Raw genomic sequence first — 25,977 nt, forward strand, 5'->3', positions numbered from 1 at the left:
CAATTCGTTTGGCTGCCTTCTAGCTCGGTGGTGGTTGGAGCTCGGAGTTGGGGTGGAGATCACGAGGAAGGCCATTCAAGGCTGTGGACAACCTTCCTACAAAACCGCAATCCCATCTTGGTTGTCTCCTAGCCTTCATCTGCGTGGTTTTGCTCCATTTAATGTCAAAAAAACCTGAAATAAACATGTATTAGCCACCTAGGAATAGTGACTGCCCTTCATTCGTACAAATAACATAAATATACTAAAAAATGATGCATAAGTGATGAAAAATGAAGGGTTGAGCAAGGGTAAGTAGGCCAAATGAGCCCAAAATGTTACCAAATTTGGGGCTCATCAGCGCACTCCCAATGTGCATCTAATTCCATATGGCAATGCTAATAACGAAATCAAATCCATCTATGACCTTTCCTTCTCTGCTACACAATCCCTCAAGAATCCGGTCACCCCTTCCATGCAGTTACTCACCTTCCAAGTTCCACTGGCACCCCCATCCCGGGCATTCCATCCCTTAGCAAGGCTTCCTTGCATCGTAAGACTCAAAAACCAAGGTCATACCGGTCATAACATGCTATGCTATGCTATGCTATGACAATATTTGGTAATTATTTTATGATCATGATTGTTTCATGCTAACATTTATATATGCAGGTGTGTATCTATGTATCTATGTTAGTGTCTGACAAGGTTGTCAGGGATCTTACGATGCAAGGAAGCCTTGCTAAGGGATGGAATGCCCGGGATGGGGGATCTTAGGGATCTTTCTCATACCTCAACACATGAAACTCAGTGCATGAGTAAGTGCAGCAGAAGGTAAGGTTATGACAATTGGCTGGACTGGTTGGGTCCATTTGGTAAATGGACAATAGCAGTGCATACACAATAAATGTAACAAGAAAAGGTAAAGTAAATGGATCAGATGTGTCATATGCTTTGGATATGTTGGGAATTGTTGCTCTCAATGCCTGTGCATAAATAAGGAAGTTCTCTTAACTTAGACCTTATGTTATATGGTAATTATTTTATGATCATGATTATGTTGAAGTTCATATATGTATACATGTATGTATGTATGTCATTATCTGATAGGATCATGATTGTTTCATGCTAACATTTATATATGCAGGTGTGTATCTATGTATCTATGTTAGTTTCTGACAAGGTTGTCAGGTATCATTCTTGTGGAGGAATGATTGCTTATGCAGGATAACAACATGAAGAGGTTCCTGGTCATACGAGGAATCAATTGGGAAGAGTAGTCATGACAAATATATGAGGTTAGTATCATGTGGATATGATTTGATATTGTAAACTTGTATTATGCCTATGTTTATGTTATGATAGGTAATGTTGAAGGATACATCAAAAAAGTGAAAAAATGTGGTGTGCGGCATGCTTGGGTAAGCATGGATAAGACACGGGAAGGAAGGTTTCTTGGTAAGGATAGTGTTGTTTTGGATGTGGTACTAATATTATGCATATGTTGTATATGTTGTACATGTTGCATCTATGATGTGTGCACTTGTGGTCTTGTGTATACATAGCATGTGTACATGTTATTTATGCAATGTTATGTACAGGATGGTACAAATAGTGTTGTGCAAATATTGTATATGGGGTGTTGTATACATATTGTAGTGTCTTCACGACGTAAATGTGGCGTGTGTGCATATGGTGCTTTGTGCATGTTGGATATGCAGTGCTATGTAAAAATAATGCTATGTACAAGCCGAGAATGCAATGCTATGTACAAGTGGTGTTGCATGCATGTGGTACATTGTTACTATGTACATATGGTGTGGTGTGCATGATTGTACAAGTGGTGTCGTGTGCATGTGGTGCTGTGTACATATTGTACAAGTGGCGTTGTGTGCATGTGGTGCTATGTACATGTCATGCATGTGGCGATGTGTACATGTGGTGTCGCATACATGTCATGCATGTGGTATTGTGTACGCATTGTATAGTGGTGTAGTGTACATGTGGCATTGTGTACATGTTGTGCAGGTGGTGCCATGTACATGTGATGCTGTGCACACATTGTGCAGGTGGTGCAGTGTATTGGTGGTACTATGTACATGTTGTACATATGGTACTGGTGTATGTGTGGTATTGTGTGCATGTTCTCAATGTTGTGTTATGGGCATATAATATTATGTATGTGCATCATGTAGTCATGGTATTGTGGCGTGCGTACTCATTGTAGTTACATGTATTGGGTGGTATTGCACATCGGGTATAGATGATGCATTGTGTTGTACACTGGCAGAAGGTGTATGAATTGTATGTTAGGTGTAGGTGCATGTATTGCATGGTGTTGTGTGTTAGGTGTGGTTGTATGTGTGTGATGCACACTATGTGTCTATGCACATGGTTGAGGAGAAGGCACTGGGTGTTTGTTTGGGGTAGAAACCGAGCCGAAGTGCGTATGGAATAAAGACAAAGGTAGAAGTTAAGGATTGATGAAAGGATAAGTATCAACATTTTATTTCAGTTTTATTATGCATGTGATTTATGACTATGGTATATGATGATTATATGTGATCTATGATTTTGGTTGATTTATGATTTTGACCTGTGATGGTTGTGCTTGAGCTAACCCGATGTGATATCTTTACATATGTTGATTTGGTCAAATATGCTAGTTTGACTTGTTGTGATAGGAAGCGAACAGGATTGCAAATGTACCTTATTGACAAGCTACCAATGAGGTATGATGTGAATTTATTTCAATTTATTTTAAATCTAATGGAATTTATGTGCTTGGTACAGGAATGCATGAAATTCTCGGTTGGGTGGTTGAAATCAACTGCAAGAATTAGTAGCAGCAGCAAAGGAATTGAAACATGTAGAAGTATGTTGGTAAATCATTTCAGGAGCAGGGCCATTGTGGGACACTAGTACCCAATAATGTCCATTGATTTCCATGAGCATTCTATGACCCGTATGATGTGTTGAGGTATGAGCAAGATCCCTAAGATCCCCCATCCCGGGCATTCCATCCCTTAGCAAGGCTTCCTTGCATCGTAAGATCCCTGACAACCTTGTCAGACACTAACATAGATACATAGATACACACCTGCATATATAAATGTTAGCATGAAACAATCATGATCCTATCAGATAATGACATACATACATACATGTATACATATATGTATACATATATGAACTTCAACATAATCATGATCATAAAATAATTACCAAATAACATAAGGTCTAAGTTAAGAGAACTTCCTTATTTATGCACAGGCATTGAGAGCAACAATTCCCAACATATCCAAAGCATATGACACATCTGATCCATTTACTTTACCTTTTCTTGTTACATTTATTGTGTATGCACTGCTATTGTCCATTTACCAAATGGACCCAACCAGTCCAACCAATTGTCATAACCTTACCTTCCGCTGCACTTACTCATGCACTAAGTTTCATCTGAATCTTACATTACCTTTCGGGTACCACATATCCCTCCCTGAGCTCCATCAAATTTCCTCTTTCCCATCCAATACCAAAGGCTCAAAACAATAAAAGAGAAGACAAGAAAAAACCAAGAAGAATACCACAAAAACCCATAATGATTGAAACTACGACAAAGTGGCAAGGCCTTGCACCAGACATAAACAAAACCACAAATCAAGCTCAAAAGACCAAAAGCACAAGACTAACACCATGACTCAATCCCCATGGTTCCCAAGGAAAGCTCAACCTGAGCCATCTTCAAGATTTCATGGCAACCTATCTTGCCATGCAACTCCTTGCATCATGCTACCATAAACACATAACTTTCAATGTATAATTAAGCATAATAATACACTAATTACCTCATCTAATTATGCCAAGCACACTGCTTGCAACTGAACACATCTACGCCATCTCTCAAGGGACTCCAATCCTTTAACAAATCCACCTGTAGCTAAAGAGTAGCTAATATACCTGTCAAGTGCATGTTCATGAATCTAACAAATATCCACATAATGTCAAACAAAATCAAGGTTAAGAAGACTTCCTGTGTGCAAAGAACTCATTCGTTCGAAATTAGGGTTTCTAAATATATCCAAAGGAATTCTTGCCCAATTCCTTTCTTTTACCTTTTTTACCTTGTTGGAATCGAAGCTTATTATGTGTTGTCACACCACCCAACTGTTAGTTATATAGACACATCAACTATTACCTTGTCATGCTAATACCAAGCATGTTACCCTATAACTGATCACACATGTCAACCACATGTTCAAAATATCAAGACAATCATATCTATTAATTTGAAATCAAAGGCTACCAAGACTAACAATCATGTCATAATCCATAGTCAACTCATAGTCATTAGTCATAATACTGCAACTATCACCTACTATACTCAAGTACATATCAACTCTCTTAGCACATATATTTTAGTAAAATCATCTTAAAACAAGATCATTTGAACACATACTCATATTATGCAATTCATCAAACATTCATACCATGTTAAATAAATCAACTAGATGACATAACCAACAGTCAAGCACCAAATATATGACATAAGCAACCGATACATTAATGTATCTCAGGGGAGATGATCTTGTCTGCACAATCAATCTAGTTAGCGAGATATAACTTTACAACATGTTAACTCAAGCACTCATAAGATCATGATATCCATAACAATATCTAACTAACATGTTCACATCGTAAACTCATACACAATTATCATTCACACATATGAAAAGTCAATCTAGATTAGTATGACACCATCTCACAAATATGCTGGTTCATACCTGAATATTGCAACCATAACCATCTGCATAGGTCAAACCAAGTTAACACAATACATATAACATCAACATCTTTAAGGAAAGAAACGTAACCATCACTCATATGACCAATCCAAATTATAACATTAATATCTCAATGAAATAACCCTAATCATCAAGTTAATAACATATAACAACAATAAGATATATATCATGCTCATCAACAACATATAGCATAATCATCGGGTTATCTAATATAAAACAACAATAGAAATGCATACAACTACAGGTTACTATCATTCTTGACTATCTATCATGAATGTAACCATAACATCAAAAGGCATATACATAACCTAATGTATATAACCCTAATGCATATAAAAATCCTTAACCTACATACCTGCATGCCAAACACATAAACCTGTATGACAACATGTCCTCACCTCGAGGTCCAATGTTGCAACTTCACTTGATGATCTGTATCTCCTACTTTACCTCATTCAACACATTAGCATGCCAATAGCACCATGATGACCTAAATTGCATATAATGACTTCACAAGGCATGTTTGACCTACGATACATGCATAGTCATAGCCACAACCATATATGCATAACAACAACCATTACTCCATCATACACATTGCCACATGCAACCAACAGTATGCATAAGCAATGCCAAATTAATTACACCTACGCATAAATGCATGTAGTCGAACATAAGTGATCAATTCTTGTAATTAACCTACAAGACTGATACATGTAATCAAAATATTCAAAAATGTAGCCTAACATACAAGGATCTAAGTAGGTATCATGAAATCAACATGTAAGTGACATATAATTCATACACAGTTAGTCACATGTTTGAAAAATCAAGACACCATGTCTATTAATTTGAAATTAGCATTCACCAATACTAACAACCTATAAGCATACCCCCTTACTATCCATGGTCCACACTAAGGTAGAAGGAGGAAGATACTATAATGGTCAGATCTCCAATGTCCAATTATGGAAATGGGATCTCCAAAGCTCTATTAAATTTAGACATACTTGAAAAAAAAATTATTTTTATTTCTCATTTATTTGTATGAGACTAAGTCTAAAACATTGCACTTATTCCACTTGTACCATAATAACTAAAAACATGCCACTTTTCCATTTCCTTACATGAAACTTTTCAAATTCCTTGCATGTAACCTTTCAAATTCCCTACATGCAACTCTTCAAATTCTTTGCATGCAAATAGGCATAGATCAGCTACATCCATATTATCATATTACAATATTATCCCATCCAAAAAAATAATGCTTTCTTCAAACAATTACCATACTTTTACATTTTTCTTCAAACAACTACTATATTATTACATTTTCATGTAAGCATTTCTTCAAACACTTTACATGCAAACTAATATAGCAAACTATTTGCATACAAGTAAGCATATATCAACTACAAGAATACTATTAAACATCAATACTATCCCCAACCACAAACAACATACTCATTGGGGCATTTTATCAAACAGTTTGTATGCAATTAATCATTGAACCATTTAAGCATTTCATCAAACACTTTGCATGCAAACTAATATAGCAAATGATTCAATGCATATATCCTAAACTATAGTAGTACAAGTTATGGAAACTGAACCATATGATCAGTGGTATTATCCCTCACTATGGTTCAAGTTTCAACTTATAATATTTCATAGATGAAAAGTTATAACAAAATACCAACACAATCCTATTTGGTGCACAATTCTAGGAGTATCCAGAAAGCTCGACTTCCATTGGTCATATCACCTAAAATATAGCGAATGAATGTCTGAAATTTTTATCCCAATATTAGTGGGATTTCTTCTCATTGTGGAAAACATTTCAGCTCTTGAGAGTTCCCAAAAGAAAAGTTATAGCAAAAATGTCAACGTGACCTTTTTGAGGCTTGATTTTAGAAGCATTCAGAAGGCTCGACTCCCTCTACTCATTTCTACTAAAATATTGCGACCCAATATCTGAAATTTCTACCACATAATCAGTGGTATGTCCCCTCAATGTGGAAAAATTTTCAGCTTCTGAAAGCCTACAGAAGATGAGTTATTTCAGAAATTCCAACATGACCTGTTTAAAGGTGCATGCAGGAAGGTCATCTTCCTTAGATCATAATTCCTAAAGTGTTGTGAACCAATATCTGAAATTTTTACCACATTATTAGTGGGATTTACCTTCAATATGGACAAATTTTCAACTTCTAATATGCCATAGAAGAAAAGTTATAATAGATATGACAGAAAGGTCTAAAATTTAACCTTTGTTCTTCATTTCACCTATGATAGAGCCCATCCAGTCCAAGCATTTGAACCATGCTCTAATACCACTCTATAACACCCTCCGAGGTAAATGTGCATATAAACAGCATAATAGGAACATAAATACAACACACATATCAGCCATCAAAATCCATATATACATCAGTACATTTGCGCATGAAAATCAAGGGAATGAATTTTTCATTAATAATGCAATGAACCAACCGATGATGGGACTACCACGTTCCACCCGACCATAGATTGGCTGAGCCAAGTCTCTCTTCAGCCAATCACCCCCATGCCATATTCCAAGCATGAATGTGGGACTCATAGAACACATCAAAAACACCAATCAATGTGGATGCCACCGGAGTTCTCCGCCTACACTGTGAGGAATTTGAGTGCCTCCTAGTCTCTTAGGCTTTACCGTGCATCCGTAGTCTGATCCAAGGATCACCAGGCCCTACACTGAGACATACTCTCTAGAATTTACTGTGCATTCCATCCTGAAATCACTAGGCCCAATGAAGAGAAATTCCACTTCTTGGCTTTACCGTATATCCTGCCATTCACCGGCAAGGATTCCTAGGCCCACCGAGGCACACAATCTGGCTTTACCACAACCCATAGTCTAGTTCAGGGGTTACTAGGCTAGTGGCTTCATGCATCCTCAATCCAGTTCAGGGACCACTACCACCATGTTTTTTTCAATTCTGAGATCCACCCCACTCAACTTCGAATCCAATCCGACCATCCCCCACAAAACGCATGAGAGAACCCATCTCATCAAAGCTATCAAGAAATGGCAAGGCTAGGCTGAAAATACTGTCACGACTCACAAAACCCATGCCATGGTAGAAAAGAACCACATGCAATCCCATGCATGTGAAATATAGCAAGGAAAATACACATGCAAGTTCATACCTGCAATGAAGCCTATTGTAACTGCTTGATCTTGCCTTTCCCTACTTGATCTTTGCTTCCTCTTGCCTTCTTTTGTGTTGGGAATGGGATCCCCCAAGGATAGTTTTGGGGCTAAAAGCCCATGTTTGGGTCAAATTTTGTAATAAAATTGTAAAGAATCTGCATTTTATGGTCGCGGAGCGCGAAGGTGTCATAAGTCATAAAGGGATGTCTACCCTTATTTTTGTAAAGAAAATTTGTTTGTAAAATATCTACCCATGGTCCGTGGACCATGGGATTGTATAAAAAGAGCTAAGTAAGTAAGCTCTAATTAGTTCAATAGTCGCTAAGATAGTGATAGATTTGAAATAAGAAGTCTAATTTTCGGGTCGTAGCGTAGGTAGAGGCTCTGCAGCTGAGTGCGCAGAGGCCTAGGGTGGAAGTCCGCAACTGAGTGTGCGACCCCTTGCAGCTGTGTGCACAGGGTGGATAGAGTCTGTAATTATCTGAAGATATCAATAAAGAGAAGAATTCTATGAATTTTGTGTCTTTGTTTCCTATTAATGCATCTTGATATGTTATGTATGAATTTCATTTATAATGCTTATATGATGCGCAAATATATGTAATTATGTTGGTTAAGTGAACGTCAGTAAGAACATCTATTTACGTGGTGCTAACTGTGATTGTTTAATAAGATAAGTAAACACTTAGACTAGTTTTGGAATTTGCACAGTACGTTGCCATAGCAGCGCGAAAGTACGTGAGCCACAGGTTAGGGCTGCACGAAGGTCAATTATACCTTTTCGTGGAGATACTGAAGGGCAAAACAGAGGGTTAGTCTAGCAAGTCCGAGAACTAAGTGACCTACGCGAAGGTAGGAATAGAAGGAATAAACCGACATCATGACCATCTCAGGGTGCGGAAACTTGGTTCCAGCATCCCCCCATACTACTTCGGGTGAGACTTCGGTCCGCGCTCTGTGAGCTGATGCCGAAAGGGCCAGTAGTGTAGGGATTTGTTTGGCTAACTAACATTGAACCTGGGTCAAGCCCCAACAAGCCAAAAAATGGTTCTGTTGCCAGGACCAGAATCTGTATAAGAGATGTTTGATGTTGTATCACTAGAATCCAACTAAGAAACAAATGGGAGACTGGTTGGATAGGAATATCCACGAATTCGCGGTGTAGGAAAACAGAAACTTGCAACTAACAAAGGAATAGTGGCTAGAAAGGTACCTATATACAGAGATCGATGAGATATTTTTCTGCTCCTTTCCGGTTGAGCTATACGAGTGGATCGCGAAACTAGCAGATAGCCAAGGAAGGTGGAGACTTGACAGTCCTATTGTTTGGACCTCAGAGCTAGTACAAAGATTGGAAGCATCAGAGGATAAGATCACCCGTGTTGTCAATCATTGGCTTGATCGCGTCATAGGAGGATTTGTAACTAAATTCTCGGCCGATACCTTAGTCAGCTACAGCGAGGCGGAGAGGAAATTTTTCAAAGGTCCGCGAGGTAAGTACTTGAAATCTTTGAATACCTAGATTAAAATGTTATTGTGCGAAAAATGGGTTATGCAGCGAACTTGATGTTCGGGGCTACGTGAAGCGGAAAAACTTACAGGAACGAAGGGAGAAAGGGTCCTGAATATAGTCCATTAATTTCGCCTCCACAAGGTGACGAAGAAGAAGTAGTGCAGGCTTCTCCGTGAAGTGTTATTCAGTTAATAAGACAAGGATTCCCGCGACTGCCACCTCCACCCACATCGCCTCCAACTTCACCACCAACACCAGCAACTTAACCTGTACCACCTCCACCTCCACCACAATTTAGTATGGAAAACTCAGTAAATCTGCCTTTGTTCAAAGGCTTGGGAAAGGAGCACCCGAACCAATTCTGGTTCGTCGTGAAAGCTGTATGGGAAGTGCAGGGTGTTACAGATGATCACATGAAGAAGGCAACACTAGTTAGTGCTCTGCAGGATCACGCGCTAGCCTAATACATCAAGTAATCTAATGATAACCCAAATGCTAGAGTAGTAGACATCCAAACCACATTGAACAAAGAATTCAGTAGGCCTAAATCTGAAGCACAGTCTATTGTGGGGTTCAAGGAAATTGCGATGCAACTAGGCGAGACACCTTGGGAATTAGATCAGAAGTTGAAGTGTAAGATCTGTAAAGCTAACATTAAATTAATAGACGGACAGCATCGCGAATGGTTTGTAGCTTCGCTCCTGCCACACTTAAGGGTTGCGTTGTCACAACAAAAGATAACAACTCAGGAAGAGGCCTTGGAGATTGCAATGAGACTGCATGAAACACCGATGCAAGATCCAAATATGGGGGTTCAGCAGATCCATGCGCAGTTGAAAAATCTTTTCCTTGAGATGCAAAGTTTGAAGCAGGACAGAACAGTTCGACCAGAGGTGCGTGAAGAGGTATGGTGCCTGAAATGCAAGGGTCAGGGGCATGACAAAGACCATTGCCCAGTCTTTGCGAACTATATTGCAGGAGGAGGACTGATGCCTTTGAGGCCGGAAGCTTAGGCAGAACCAAGCGCGGGCCTGCATTATAGTGTGTTATATGTCAAGTAGCACGAAAACATGCCACGGATAACTGTGATTTGCTGCAAAAGTTTATACAGACACCGCAACAACTATTCTACAACTTCTACAGGTCAGTGGGGCATGATGAGCATAATTACATAAGCTATGAGCTAATGATGGATAGAAATCCCACCTATACGATTCAAGTAGAAACGCGGCCCCCTGACCAGAGGGTGGGGATGGCATGGACAGGCTTTTAGGGGTGCGGACGAGGCCGAGGCGGAGGGGGACCTGGCAGAGGTCAGGGACAGCTAATCTACTACAATTGCAGAGGACCAGGACATTATGCCCGTGATTTCACTAACCCAACACGTCCGTCGTGCAAGTATTGCACTCTGTTTGATCATGAAATGGAAGACTGTCCCATGCTAATAGAAAGGATACGTGACAAAGGGGCACTACCACCTTAGCCAACTTATAACCTACAAATGATGAGGTCTGAGCCTTGTGAATAGGATCTGAACATGAATATAGTGCTCCGAAGTGGAATCACAACAAGAAATGACAAGGGGAAACGGCCTGAAGACAGTACATGGGTTCGTAAGGCTCCAGCAAAGGAGGCTGAATTCGATCTGCAGCGCGCACATGAAACATTCATGGAAGTGAAGAAGAGCTTCGCTTGGGCCTCCACCTCAGGGAGAAAGGATAAGCCTGATTAGGAGATGGACCCTTCTACGCTTACAACTTTCCTAGAGACCTGCATGAATTTGTTGCATGATAGCAAGGTTGTGAAGGGGCTACAGGAGCTTATAAACAGATGCACCAGAAACACTCTGAGTGAGCCATGCATAGAACGAAATATTGGTAAGCATAAAACAAGTTCGAGACGAGAGATGAGGCTAACCGCACAGATAGGAGAGTATGAAATGGATCAAGTTATTTTGGACCTGGGATCAGATGCGAACGTCCTACCAAAGCAGACTTGGGAATGGATGGGGAGACCTACGCTGCAGTGGTCTCCAATTCAACTAAGGATGGAGAATCAGCAGAAGATCATCCCCATGGGGTGGCTGCAAGGGGTGACTGTAGATATTGGAGGCACGAGCATGCTAGCTGACTTTGAGGTAATAGAAATTGTGGATGACAGCATCCCCTATCCTATGCTCCTTGGAATTGATTGGGCTACTAATATGAATGGGGTAATCAACCTAAAGAAGCAAAAAATGATATTTGAGAAGAAATCACTCCGCATAATAATACCCCTAGATCCTGCTGAAGGATCGCACTACACTAAACCAATCCGTGATTATGAGAGCGACGACGATCTAGACTGTATCTACAAGAAAATAGCGCGAGACCAAGATTGGGTGAATCCAATAGCAGATGGGCGAATTACATGGGATTGTGAAAGTTCTCACACCTTGGACTCTAATGAAGAATTAGAGTGTTGGCAGAACCGGTCACATGAAGTAACTACACTGAGTTGCAACATGATGACTCGGCTGCATTTTGTGTCGTCGGAGGTAAGGAATCTGCCCACTTATGATGGCCTGAACGATGTAGATATCTTTTTGGATGCCTTTGAAAGGGAGGTACCAGAAAAGTAGCACTTCTAGGCGTTGGACTAGGCACTACACGCTACGCCCGCAAGATGGTGGGGTACACATAAGGGAATCTTTGATGATTGGCATGAATGTAGGAGGATGATGAGAACACGCTTTGGGAAGCTGAAGGTACGAATGACAGACAAGTATGATGGGCAGGATGATCCACGCATGCACTTGGTCAAATGGGCTCAAGCTTATGGAGATAAGCCCCAACCTGAATGGGTACACTTGTTCTGTCACACCCTAGACATCATCCCAATGAACTGGTACGTAGAAACAGAGCTTCGCCATGGTACAGGTGAATGGGATATTTTGCACGAGGGATTCATAATGACATTCAACTTTGAAGACGGGTTTGATTGTATTGATGAGGCACTACAAGAGGTGAAAGAAGCAATATTTAGGATACCACAGGATCTTTTGGACCTGATTCGTCCTGATTGGACCACTCAGTTGTGTCACGTGCTGGAATGCTATAACGTAATCATGGAAGAAGAGGATGAGGATCCGTGAAAGATTAACATCCCTGAAACAGAAGGTCACCGCAAGGTTGAAGGACCACAAATCGAGAATCATGATATAACTGTGCCACTAAAAACGAAACAAGTAAACATTGGCACGGAGGCAGAGCCCAAATTCTCAAAGATTGGAGATTACTAGGATGATGCGATGGTAGATAAGGTCGTTGAATTTCTCCGCGAATACCAGGATTTATTCCCTACCAATTTTATGGATCTAAAATGGATAATTGGGGACCTAGGTGTTATGAAGATCACATTGAAGCTCGACGCGAAGCCAATTAAGCAAATACCTTACCGTCTCAATCCGAAGTATAAGGAGAAGGTCTGCTTAAAGCTAGACAAGATGCTCGCGGCAGCCAACATTGAGCCTGTGGAAGAATTTGATTGGGTAAGCCTAATGGTGGTACAGGAGAAGAAGCAGAAGGATGAAATAAGGATATGCGTGGATCTTAGAAAGCTGAATGACGATTGCATACATGATCCTTTCCCAACTCTGTTCATTGATGAAGTGTTGGAAAATGTAGGTGGACAATATTCCTTCACTGATGGGTTCTCCGAGTACCATCAGATAAAAATCACACCGGAGAATAGGAGCAAGATGACCTTCGCGACTGAGTGGGGGTGTTTTCAGTACACCGTAATGTCGTTTGGACTGAAGAATGCGCCTGCGATTTTTTTGCGCATAGTCGTTGTTGTGTTCAAGGAATTTATTCATAAGTTCCTGGAGGTATACTTTGATGATTGGACTATGTTTGGGCTGGTGAAACGCCACGTCACCAGTTTATGCCTAATGCTAGATACTTGTCGAAGATACTAGATCACGCTGAATATGAAGAAGTGCCCATTTTGTGTTCCTTTTGGGACCCTGTTGGGTCATGTGGTTTGCAGGCAGGGACTGATGGTAGATCCCACGAATATCGTGGTGATACTAAACTTGGAAGCGCCGAGGAGTGTGAAACAGTTACGCGCTACTCTAGGACATACAAGATATTACAGAAAGTTTATCAAAGGCTATGCCCAGATCACCACACCTATGGAGAAGTTATTGAAGAAGGGTTTCACATTCTGCTGGAACAAGGACTGTAAGAAGAGCTTGGATGTATTGAAAGAAAAGATGGTCTCCGCGCCGATTTTAGTCCTCCCGAATTGGAAGGAGTTTCATGTACATGTCGACACGTCATGTATAGTGGAGGAGACTTGGACCAACCTATCGTGTTTGCAAGCAGAAGGTTATCCAAAGCGGAGAAGAAATATTCCACCACAGAGTGCGAAGGGTTAGCTATGGTATACGTGCTCTAGAAGTTTAGACACTACTTGGTGGGAGGTCATTTTAAGATGTATACAGACCACTCCGCGCTGAAGTACCTAGTCAATAAGCCTTTGTTGGGGGGGAGAATCTACAAGTGGCTGTTATTGTTCCAGGAATATGATTTTGAAGTTATTGTGAAGCTTGGATGGCTAATGTAGGACCAAACCATCTGTCATGCATCGAAACAAGGGAAGAGCCCACTAATTTGGAGGAGGGACTACCTGACGCATAGCTATTTACAGTGCGCATCATGAATGGTCATTTTGAGGATATAATACACTTCCTGACGACAGGAACTGCCTCGAAGGGATATATCGTCCAGCAGAAGAAGGAGTTACTAGTGCGCGCGGCATATTTTTCTGTCATTGTTGGGCATTTGTACAGAATGAGGTCTGATGAGATATTGTGACGATATGTACCAATCGTCATGGGAGGACATTATGCAGGGAGAGCGACCGCACAGAAGATTATACGCGTAGGGTTGTGGTGGCCAACCCTCCATTAGGACTGAAAAGTGTACTGCAAGGCGTGTGATGTGTGTCAAAGAACTGGCAGGCCATCGTGGAGGGATGAGATGACTCTGAATCCACAGATGGCATTACAACCCTTTGAGAAATGGGTGATAGATTTTGTGGGACCCATTAAGCCCCAAGGAAAGAGAGGAGCGAGGTACATTATCACCACAATAGAGTATTTGACTCAATGGGCAGATGCATAGCCCATGAAGGATTACACAGGCACGACTGCTGAAAAGTTCCTCTTTAAGTATCTATTGATGCGATTTGGCTATCCGAAGATTTTGATGAGTGATCGTGGTACGCACTTTCTGAATGAGACAATCAGCATGTTGACAGAGGAATTTCAGGTATATCACCAGAAGAGCACGCCTTATCACCCACAGGCTAACGGGATGGTGGAAGCATTCAATAAAGTGCTGGAGAATGCACTAACCAAGGTTTTCAACACTCAGCGAAGTGATTGGCACTTACGCGTACTTGCAGTGCTATGGGCTTATCGAACGACATGCAAGAAGTTGACTGGATAAACACCCTTTAGGCTTGTCTATGGTGTTGAATTAGTAATAACTATGGAATATATTGTGCCTAGTCTACGCATAGCGGCACTCACGAGTATTATGGATCGCGGATCCCTGGAGGAGAGGCTTGCATAGCTGGCTGAACTAGAGGAAGAGAGATTTCTAGCTGGATTTCACCAAAAGGTCCAAAAGCAGCGCGAAAAATCATGGCATGATAGGCACATTAAGCTGCACACCTTTAAGGTAAATGACATGGTTTTGTTATATGACAACAAGTTTGATAAATTTCCAGGGAAGTTCAAGATGCACTAGTTAGGGTAGTATGTCATTAAGGAGACTACCGATGGAGGAGCAGTACAGCTGGTCAAATTGAATGGAGAACCCTTCCCAAGAAAGGTGAATGGCAGTCGCTTGAACCCATACACTGGTAGTGTGGCCATGTGACTAGATGAAGGTAGCACAGTCTTAGCACTCCAGGAAGCTGAAAGGAGGCGCGGGACTATAAACTACACTGCTTGGGTTGGGGAGCTACGCGATTGGAGGATTGTGCGAAGCAAGGAAGTGTCACAGGGTTCGCGATAGTGTGAAGGGGGCTGCACTACCCGGGGAAAAATCACGCAGGTCGGCTGGAAGGTGACCGTTAAAGTCAATGTTCATGATTTGACGGTAGAAATGCGGCCAAATGGAGTGGGCGGCTAACATTTAAGACAAAATTTATGGCTCAGATCTTTGAAAATTTGCCACCAATCCAGCATTAATGAACCGAATTTGGGGGAACAATCGATTTGAATTCAAAATGCCATATAAATTACATATGGATGTCCAGTGAAAACCACTTGGCATTTTAAGGATTGAGTTGTTGAGCTCTTAGGCACACATGAACCGTGAATTCTTCGAGGCTTTGAAAGCAACTCCAGCATTTGCAAACTTACCACAGACATCGCGAGAACTGTTGGAAAGCATTATTTCGACACCACAGAAGCTATAGATACTGAAGTAGAGGATTCGGTGCCGGAAATGGAGATGGAGGTAGAAGTAGCTGCTCCAGAGGTCGCCGAAGTACTAGCCAAAGTCCCCAAATCACCGAGGACGCTAAGACCAAAGCCGACCCCAACCAAGGAAACCACGAAGGATAAGAAGGGAAAGCAGTCTAAAATACTGGTGCATGCATCGTGACAAAGAAACCCACCAAAGCCCACCACACAGGAGAAGGGAAAAGCCATAAATTTGGAATCGGAGGAGGAAGAAATTGAAGACATCCTGATGGATGAAGAGGATGTGGGAGTTGAAGTGAAGGAGGCTGAAGCCCAGGGTGCTGACCCTATTAATCGATTGCTTGAGTATGTCCCTCCGTGCAAGGGCAAGACCAAGGTGCCAAAAGACATCGATGAGAGCAAGGCCCCCTTGCAAACCCCCCTGCTACCAGATGATATTGTTTTCGAAGGACCGTGCTTGGGGCAGGTTCCTCTATTGAAACTTGAAGACTGGGACTTGGCCGATCACGAGAAGTTCCCACACTTGGTGACTGAGTAGTTGATGCACCGCATCATCGATACAAACACCGAAATGACCGCATTTGAGCCATGGAGGTGGCTCAAAGGAGTAGACAAGGCAGGGTTTCTCAACCTACTTTGGGTGTCACACTACAACCGCACCCCGATGACAGTATTGGTCATCAAGCAGCTGCTATGCTTGGTGCATGATGGGTGTCTGTGGCTGGAGGAGCCAATACCCATCATAGATAGATTGTTTCACAGGATAACATAATTTCCTTACAGAGGAGAGAATCTGGCCATGATATTTGGAGGAAAAAGTGGTGAACAGGCCCTCGTAGAATCCATGAAAGAAAAGTTTAAACTGGCGAATAAGTCGCACAGATATGCCATATCCAGCATCTGTGACCCTGTTGTAAAGGTAGCTACGCATATTTTAGTAGGGAAAGTGATGAGGAAGTGCCGCGCTGATGAGGTGTCGGCGCTTGTCGTCACGCTAGTAGCCCAGTGCACAGAAGGAGTCCAGTTCAATTGGTCGGACTACCTTCATGGAGAGTTCCTAGCAAACTATCACAAAGCACAAGAGCTCAGTAAGACGTTCCACTATGCATGGCTCTTGTTGTTAGTTGTGTTGGTAGCATGGGAGATGTCAGAGGATAGACAATTCCCTACAGTCATGCCAGACCTCCCAGAAGCAGTGAAGTACGCTTCGATGTGGGTGACCAAGGATGCGCAACGAGTCAAGGACAACAAGATCTTCTGGATCTTGATAAAGATGAACATCTGCATGGCCATCAATCGCAAACTACAATTGTCTCCTACGAAGTACGCCAACCTGCAAGGCTATGCAGAGTTTAAAGCAGACTTCCACCATGTGTCCATCAGGGCGTGGAAGGACCCTACACAGAAATGGTACGACTTGCCTTACCTGGCAATGGATGATGCCATTGATGCGGTACTTGATCAATGGCCGGTAGAGTGGTGCGCTACAACAGACTTGGCGATGGGAGGAAGCAAGTCCACCGCGTAGAAAAAGAAGGAGGAGGCCAAGCTAAAGATGACTCAACTAGCCGAAAAGAGAAAGAAGGAGGCCACTGACAAGGCCCAGGCGGAGCATGATGTCGCGCAGCAGACAGCAAAGCAGACAGGTGGGACAGAACGGGGCTCTGACAAAGGCGTGAGGTCACCTTCACCTGAGGCAGAGGAGGAGATAGATGAGCAGACAGAACAGCACGGCGCAGACCCTCAGGAGATGTCCGCCCACATCAAGTGCCCAAGGGAGCAGGAGAAAGTAAGGTCCAGGAAGAAATCAAAGGCTACTAAGACATCATTGGACCCTACCACGCTAACAGAGGGTGATCTGCACGACATCGGTGACATAGTGCAGGATGTCTCCGCGGAGGCCTTGCAATAGTTTGAGAAGTAGCAGCAGATAACCTTAGGGGCTATCTAGATAGGTTTAGAGGAGCTGCAGACCCATGCTTCTTAGGCTGGCACGGTGTCCACCAGCCTTGCTATCAGCACTTTTGAGGCTACTGAGATGATGCGCACGAAGGCCTCCAGTGCAATGGTGGTGCCTGATGGGACACTGACCACGGAGGATGAAGTTGACAGGCCCACTGTTAGTGCCCTAAAGGGAGTAGGGTTGAATCTGGCAGCACTCCCGGGAGAAGCACTCCACCTCTTGCTAGATGGAGTGATTGCATAACTAAGGGCTCATGAGCATCGTGCCCTCTAGGTGATCAGTGAAAATCGGATCAACAATAAGCAGATGGCACTACAGTGAGACTCTCCCATCACTATTGTGACCGAGGCGACCAATCAGAACAAGTGCATTATGCAGGTCATCGAGGAGGCATGTCGAATGGTCCCAAAGTTGGTCATTCCTGAGGAGGAGCCAGTCGAGGTGCGCATCTGCAAGCTAGATACGGGGGTGCGCAACACTTGTACTGAGATGGCGAGGGTATAGTTGGAGTTGAACCTGCAGATCACCAAGTTACGATTGAAGGCCCAGCCTTCAACTCCGGCAAAGATAAAGGAGTACTGTGCAACCATTGTCACGGAAGCAATAGCGACGGTGGACAGTGCAGTAGCAGACTGCACGAAACTTTTCGAGTAGTCATTTAAGGTCCTGACAAGCTTGCAAGAAGACCCCAACGTATAGCGACTAGAGATGGAAGCGCGCGAGCTACAGCAGTGCTATGATGCGGTCAAGGGCATAGCGTGAACTGTCGTGCTGACACAAAGACTAGAAAAGCTGCAAGAGGCCATGCAGCTGAAAGAACATGTGGATTCAGTGCTTCACAAGGAAGCAGTGATGAAGGCACGACTAAAGCCCTCGCTAGATGATGCTTACACAATGACAGGCTCTATTGAAGGAAAGCTTGTGACTCTGCAAGTAATGCAGCAAAAGCTTCAAGCTGATAGTTCAGGAGCAGTGACCGAGTAGATGGTAGAAGATGCGAAGCAGGCGGCAGCTCAGTGCACTGTCGAGGTTGCAGTCATATGGGTCGAGCTGGAAGGTCTTCACGCTAAGATCTCCGTGCCTGTCGAGTGACTCGAGGGCAAGTCACAATGTTTGTGTTGGGGGCCTGTTGGGAACGGGATCCCCCAAGTACAGTTTTGGGGCTAAAAGCCCATGTTTGGGTCAAATTTTGTAATAAAATTGTAAAGTCTCTGCATTTTGTGGTCATGGAGCGTGAAGTTGTCATAAGTCATAAAGGGTTGTCCGCCCTTATTTTTGTAAAGAAAAGTCGGTTGTAAAAGATCTAACCATGGTCCGCAAACCATGGGATTATATAAAAAGAGCTAAGTAAGTAAGCTCTAATTAGTTCAATAGTCGCTAAGATAGTGATAGATTTGAAGTAAGACATCTAAGTTTCAGGTCATAGCATAGGTAGAGGCTCTGCAGCTGAGTACGTAGAGTCCTAGGGTGGAAGTCCGCAGCTGAGTGCACGGCCCCTTGCAACTCTGTGCGCAGGGTGGATAGAGTCTGTAATTATCTGAAGATATCAATAAAGAGAAGCATTCTATGAATTTTGTGTCTTTGTTTCCTGTTAATGCATCTTGACATGTTATGTATGAATTTAATTTATAATGCTTATATGATGCGCAAATATATGTAATTACATTGGTTAAGTGAACGCCAATAAGAACATCTATTTATGCGGTGCCAACTGTGATTGTTTAATAAGATAAGTAAGACACTTATACTAGTTCAGGAATCTGCACGGTACATTCCCCTAACAGCGCGAAAGTACGTGAGCCACAAGTTAGGGCTGCGTGAAGGTTAATCGTACCTTTTTGCGGAGGTACTGAAGGACGGAATAAAGGGCTAGTCTGGAAAGCCCTAGAACTAAGTGACATGCACGAAGGTAGGAATAGAAGGAATAAACCGACATCACAACCATCTCAGGGTGTGGAAACTTGGTTCCAACATCCCCCCATACTGCTTCGGGTGAGACTTCGGTCTGCACTCCGCAGGCTGACACCGAAAGGGCCAGTAGTGTAGGATTTGTTTGGATAACTAACATTGAACCTGGGTCAGGCCCCAACAAGCCAACATTTTTCCTTTCTTTCTCTAATGCCAAAGTGCTCCAAGAAAACTCTAAGTGTCCAAGAGTATGAGAGAGAGAGAGAGAATAATGAGAAAGCTCCAAAACTAAATTGAACAAGTCTTACCCACTGATCCTCGGAAGCCTTTTTATTAATGAGGCCTCTATTTTCTTCATTTTCCAATTTTTTCCTTCAATTTCCTCCTCACATGCAACCTGTAACCTTTCACCTTCCTTTTCTCCCAATTTCCATTATTTTCATAAATAAATGTGCCAAAAATGTCTTTTTGCCTCTTTAATGCCTTAGCCATTGCCTTTGCCAATTTCCTTAGCCATAAGCAACCAAATGAACACACCCTAGGATGTCTTGCCCACCATTCATCTTGGAATATGTGTCCCATCATCTGTGGTATTTATATATTTTTACATGGAATTTTCACCAGGGTTGTTACAATTGAATTTTCACTGTCATTTTTGCTCTATGTTTATCCGATAATCTCCATTTTCTCCATTTCAAGGAACCTCTGAAGGAAACAGCGTTTGAGAAGCTAGAAAAGAAGGGAAAAGCTACTGCATCTGAGAAATCAGACATGATACCACTTTTCTCCGATACCACATGCAACAAAGATGGAGGAACCACATCATGGGAAGCTATGTATAACCTACTAGAAGAAGAGAAACCCAGGCCACTGGAAACAAAGGCAACAGTTAATGCCGAAGAATCATTTGATGCTTCTTACTTTGAGGTAGCATGTTCATTTTTACATAGAATAGCAGCAAGACCTAAGATATTACCATACATAGATATGGTAAAATGGGTGATTGATGATGTAGATGTCTCAGACAAAACTTTCAGGAATTCAAGACATGAGGTCATGGGGTCTTTCACACCAGACAATCTGCCAGATGTACCATCTACTAAAGCCTCAAAAGCTCTATAACAAAGATTTCCTTGAGAATTTCTCCAAAGAGAACGAGGACCCATTGGATGTTACACAGACCTGGAGGTCAGGCAGAGGAAAATTCAAATGGGAGAAATCTGGTATGTACCTGATTGCATCCCTCTCTGCCCCACATAATTTCGCAGTTGCGATGATGTGTAGATTATTTGGTAAAGCTGATAGCACCAAATTTTCTATGGAGTGGCTTCCATTAATTGATGTAGCAGTTAACACAACAATTATGAACTGGAGTCAGATTTTATCAGACAATTTAGCCATGGCTATTAGGGAATATAGACAAAAGAGAAGTGTTTCCTCAAGAATTTTTCCTCCTTTTTATATGAGCACTTATGTTATGGACACCATTTGTTTTTGTTCTCAATTTCCAAACATGGGTTGGAAGTGGACTGTACATAACCCTCTCCCCATCCATGTATACCATAAAATCTTGTGGGAATCCCAATTCAATCCCCATTTTTACAAAATCTGCCAGGGTATTATGTTTCCTATTCATAAAACCATTTTTGATAGAATGGCCCCTAGGTTTTCCGAAGAAGCCAAGATTGACATCTTATCAGTCGCAAGATGTTTGGTGAAGAAACTTTTACTTGCATCAAAGTTTTTAGGAGCATTGATGCTCCACATGTCCTCCCATATTACGTTCCACACAAGTTATTGGCCAGAGAAATAGCTTACCAGATAGCAGGGGAGGGAGGTTTAACCAAAGCCCTGGGGGAATAGAAGAAATCCATTTGGCCAGCCTTCCCATTACAATGTGGCACTTTTGCACTACATGACTATGGGAACGTAGTAAAAGAAACAGAGATTATTATGTCTCTGAAATTGGCCACAGTTCACCAGTATGACCTAAATCAAGTTGCTAAAGACTTTACCACTATGGTTATAGCCAAACAGTTTACTCATGAAGAGGATGCCTTTGATGACCTCTTTCAAGGAGCTGAAACATTTGCGTAGGTCCTACATTTAGCTTCATTACAGTTAAGCCTGGATGATATTAATGCTTTTCATGTATATAGGAATAAAAGATTGTTAAAGGTCCCATTGGACCTATTACAAATTGAACCAATAAGAGAACCAACTCCTAGCGTGAGCCTAGAGGGAAGTTCAAAGGAAAATTCTGACGAGGAAACACAAGAGAAATCAACTCATGAGTCTAAACAGTCAGAAAAACAATCTCAGAATGGAGAAGGAAATCCTAATAAATATTATGAGAAGATACAGGGGGAAATACTGAAGAAACAACCGAACAGGCCTTGGCCAAGAAACAAACAGAGGTCAGTTCCACTTCAGCTCAAACAAGGAAGATTCCAGTCATTGACTTAGACAAGGAATGGGAGAAATTCAATAAGAAGCTCCAAACAGGCACAAATCTTGAGGAAACATCTGATTTTCAGACCCCCAAACAGACTCAGCACAAAGCAAATCCAAAGACAACAAAGCAAGGGGATACAAGCACTCAAGATATTGAGGTTATTCCGGCTTTTCCCACTTCCGAAATTGTCTTGAGAATTGAAGAGATACCTCCATTAGATATATTCTACAATCCTACTCATAAGGTTGTAGTCAAAAGACAATGAAAGAAGAGGAAATTAGACACCATGGTTGTTGCAACTCTAGAAAACGAATCCATGGATGTTGTGTGGAAAGACACTCTTGCCGACGCATTAGAAAATCTTACGAAGTTGTCACAGTTTGCAGGAGCTTATGCCCCAGCGATCATTGATAAAGCAAGGGAAGTTCGGTTGTTGGTAAAAGAAAAAGAATAGAGAATTCTTCTGCTTGAACAGTAATTAGAACAAGAAAAAACTAATCAGCAAGTAGAACAATAGGTAGCTCAGCTTCAGAGGGAATTTGAGCAAATGAGGTTACAACACCAGGCCAGCTTATCAGAAAAGGACTCGCAGATTCATCAAATGCAAGCCATGGTGGATAGATTTAAAGATAACCCTCAAATTGACGAGTTCATCAAAGAAGCAATCAAGCTAAATTCCCTATTAATACAGCAAGAAGAAATGTTCTGCCAGAAAATCTCACAGATTAATCCTTACTGTGAGACAAGTGATAAATTGACAAACCAAGTGATTGATATGAGGTTTGAATATGAAGAAATCCATAAAAATATTTCTAAATTTATTACCTGGCAGGAGTCAGATGAGGGAAGAAAGGCTGACCTACCAAAAATAGAAGAATCCCACAAAGACATTTTATTTACAGATTGGGATACACAATTAAAATAGGCAGAAAGGGCAACAGTGACAGCAGCAAGTGCAGCAAGTAGTATAATAGAAGTCGTTAATGAAAACCTCCATAGTGCTAACCTTGTCAAAGAGTGCATACCAAGGTCTCTCCCAAATATCAAGCAATTGGAACAACAGTGGAAACAGACAGCATGGAACAAGGAAGAATCAATCAAACAACCGACCAAACTGGATTGTGAGACTAACTGGCAGTATCTAGTAAAACCACATAGCCAGTGGATGACTCTACGATGTTTAACTACCTCTGCACAAAATATGGTGCTAGCTTTCTCAGATTCCATATTTGTTGGACAGTTAAAATCCACAATCGGCCAGCTGCCTCAGCTCAAACCAATGATTGACATTTGCAATCTCAAAGATCAAGTTAGCTGACTAAGATAGTTCAAGTTGAAAGAAGCTTGTCATTAGTTTAATTCTGTTTTTAGTTTTTATTTTTGTTTACTCAAAGGAAGGTTGTTTGAAACCTCCTCTGCTTTTTTTGTAATAATATATTTTTTAGGCAAGTATTTTAGTATTTAAACCCCTCTCATGCATTTAGAGAGGGGTTCAGAATTTTATCAAAAACACTTTTCAAGACATTACACTTGTGTATTTTTGGTAAGGTTTTGATGAAATTAATGGAACATGATCTATTTTTCTTTGAATATCGAGCATGATCTACTGAAATTACACTTATGTACTCTTAGAGTGTATTTGATTGGATGAAATTGGATCAATATTGATATTGTTGATCCCATAAGCGGGACCTTTCATATATGGTACTTTTATCGTATGATTGTGTTTTATTTATGCATTAGCAATACTTTCTCTTTTGATTGTCTTATGTACGAAAATCTAAGTTATAGTTCTACATTATTTCACTTTTGTTTGATATTTCAACTCTGGTTTTTTCTTGAATACATGAACAACTACTATATGCAATATAATTTTCTCAATTGTTTTGTCTAACTATTTATCCAAAACGATTTCATTTCTTTTGGTAGTTGAATGATCTTTATTACCAATTTCTTTGGACATCTTTGTAGATCTCATACCTTAGTTTATTCCCAGGTATATTTATAGTTAGATAATGTTAGATTAAGATATATGCATGTGTTTATTGTTTATATTAGATTATATTTAGTTGAATCATTCCCCGTTACATCTTATATCACCTCAACAACATTATCAAATCAATCCTCTCTAGGAAATTGGTCCCATTATCCCCAGTCAGAGCCACTATACCAAACAGAAAAGGAGTTGCTTTTAAGGTTCAGACCAAATGGTTATCCCCCATGTTGTCGTAGCGAATTTCGAGGCTTCCACAAATCCTTGCCATCAAACTTCCTCATATTGATATTTGGAATGTGGTGGGTCTTCAATCCAACGTTAGAGTCTATGAAATCATTATTAACATTTCTTTTTTCTCCTCATGAGTTTCCTTTACTACCCTTTCACCGTTAGTAAGCATTTCTTGTAGAAACTTTGTCAAATCTATATTCAAATCTTCCATGTTGTCTTTAAGTTTCTCTTATATACCATCCATCTTAGCTTCCACGCCATTCATCTTATCTTACATGCCATCCATATTAGCTTCCACGCCATCCATCTTAGCTTCCATGCCTTTCTCTAAACCCTCCATCTTAGCTTCCACACCATCCATATTAGCTTCCACACCTTTCTTTAAACCATCCATCTTAGATTCTCTTACTTTTTGTGAGAGTGAATTTTGTTGCACTTGGTCTTGTAATTTTGATATATCATGTTGCATTTCTTCCTCTTCTTCACAAGTCGTGTTAGAGATTTCAAGTTGCTTACTAGGTGTTTCCATTTTCTTTCTTCGAGGCATAAATTAATGATAATTATGCTTCACTATGCCCTTTTAATTCCTTCAAACTAATTTTTCAAACCAAACTTATGCAAAATTTAAAAAAAAAACTACACACCCTTTTTCGCTTTGTAGGAGCTTGATATTGAATCTATTTTATCTCTGTAATTTCAAATCTCCAAGGTCTGAAATTTTTTCTTGTGGTAGCCCTCTAAATCCTTTTTCCAACCCCGCAAGTCTGATCAAGATTGAATTCTCCAAGGTATAGTTATGTCAAATCTCCCACAATGACCTGATTAAAGACTGGTTCAGTAGATCGAACTTGTACAAAGTGCCACGTGTCATTGTTTCAACCTTCGGACCTGAAACTGATACACAGAAAAGTGTGTCCTCTTTCTATAACTTTTTACGAAATTTCAATATGATTCTCATAGAGAAAGTTATGATGATTTCCCCAAGTCACATGTTTGAGATATAATTTGGGATCCTACAAAAACCCTAACTTCCTTGGATCATATCTCTAAAACTATAGTGAGACAAGATCTAAAATTCGTACCCGAGGTTCATCAATATTTTCGCTCGAATGGGTTTTAATTTTAGCTTCTGAAACATCGTAGAAAAAATGTTATAGTGAAAATTCCATGATGACCTGTTTGAAGCAGCGAAACCCTAGAATTGAAAGCCTTTGATACCAATTGTTATGCAACCAACTCACAAAATAGAAGAAAAGATAGATAAAATACTTAAAAATCAGCCTCTTCGGGGGGGAAACCTCCTTTTCATTACACAAATGAATAATTCTTAGATGATATAAATGAAAAAACCTCCTTTCTATATATAGGAGTCTAAGGGGTCACAATATAATCAAAGCTGACATAACAATAATAATATAAGGTCACAACAATAACAATAGTGGGCTTCTATGGG

Source organism: Pinus tabuliformis, chromosome 4_2 (genome assembly GCF_031772625.1).
Source record: "Pinus tabuliformis cultivar Carrire ecotype Pingquan chromosome 4_2, CPIR1, whole genome shotgun sequence".
Lineage (NCBI taxonomy): Eukaryota > Viridiplantae > Streptophyta > Pinopsida > Pinales > Pinaceae > Pinus > Pinus tabuliformis.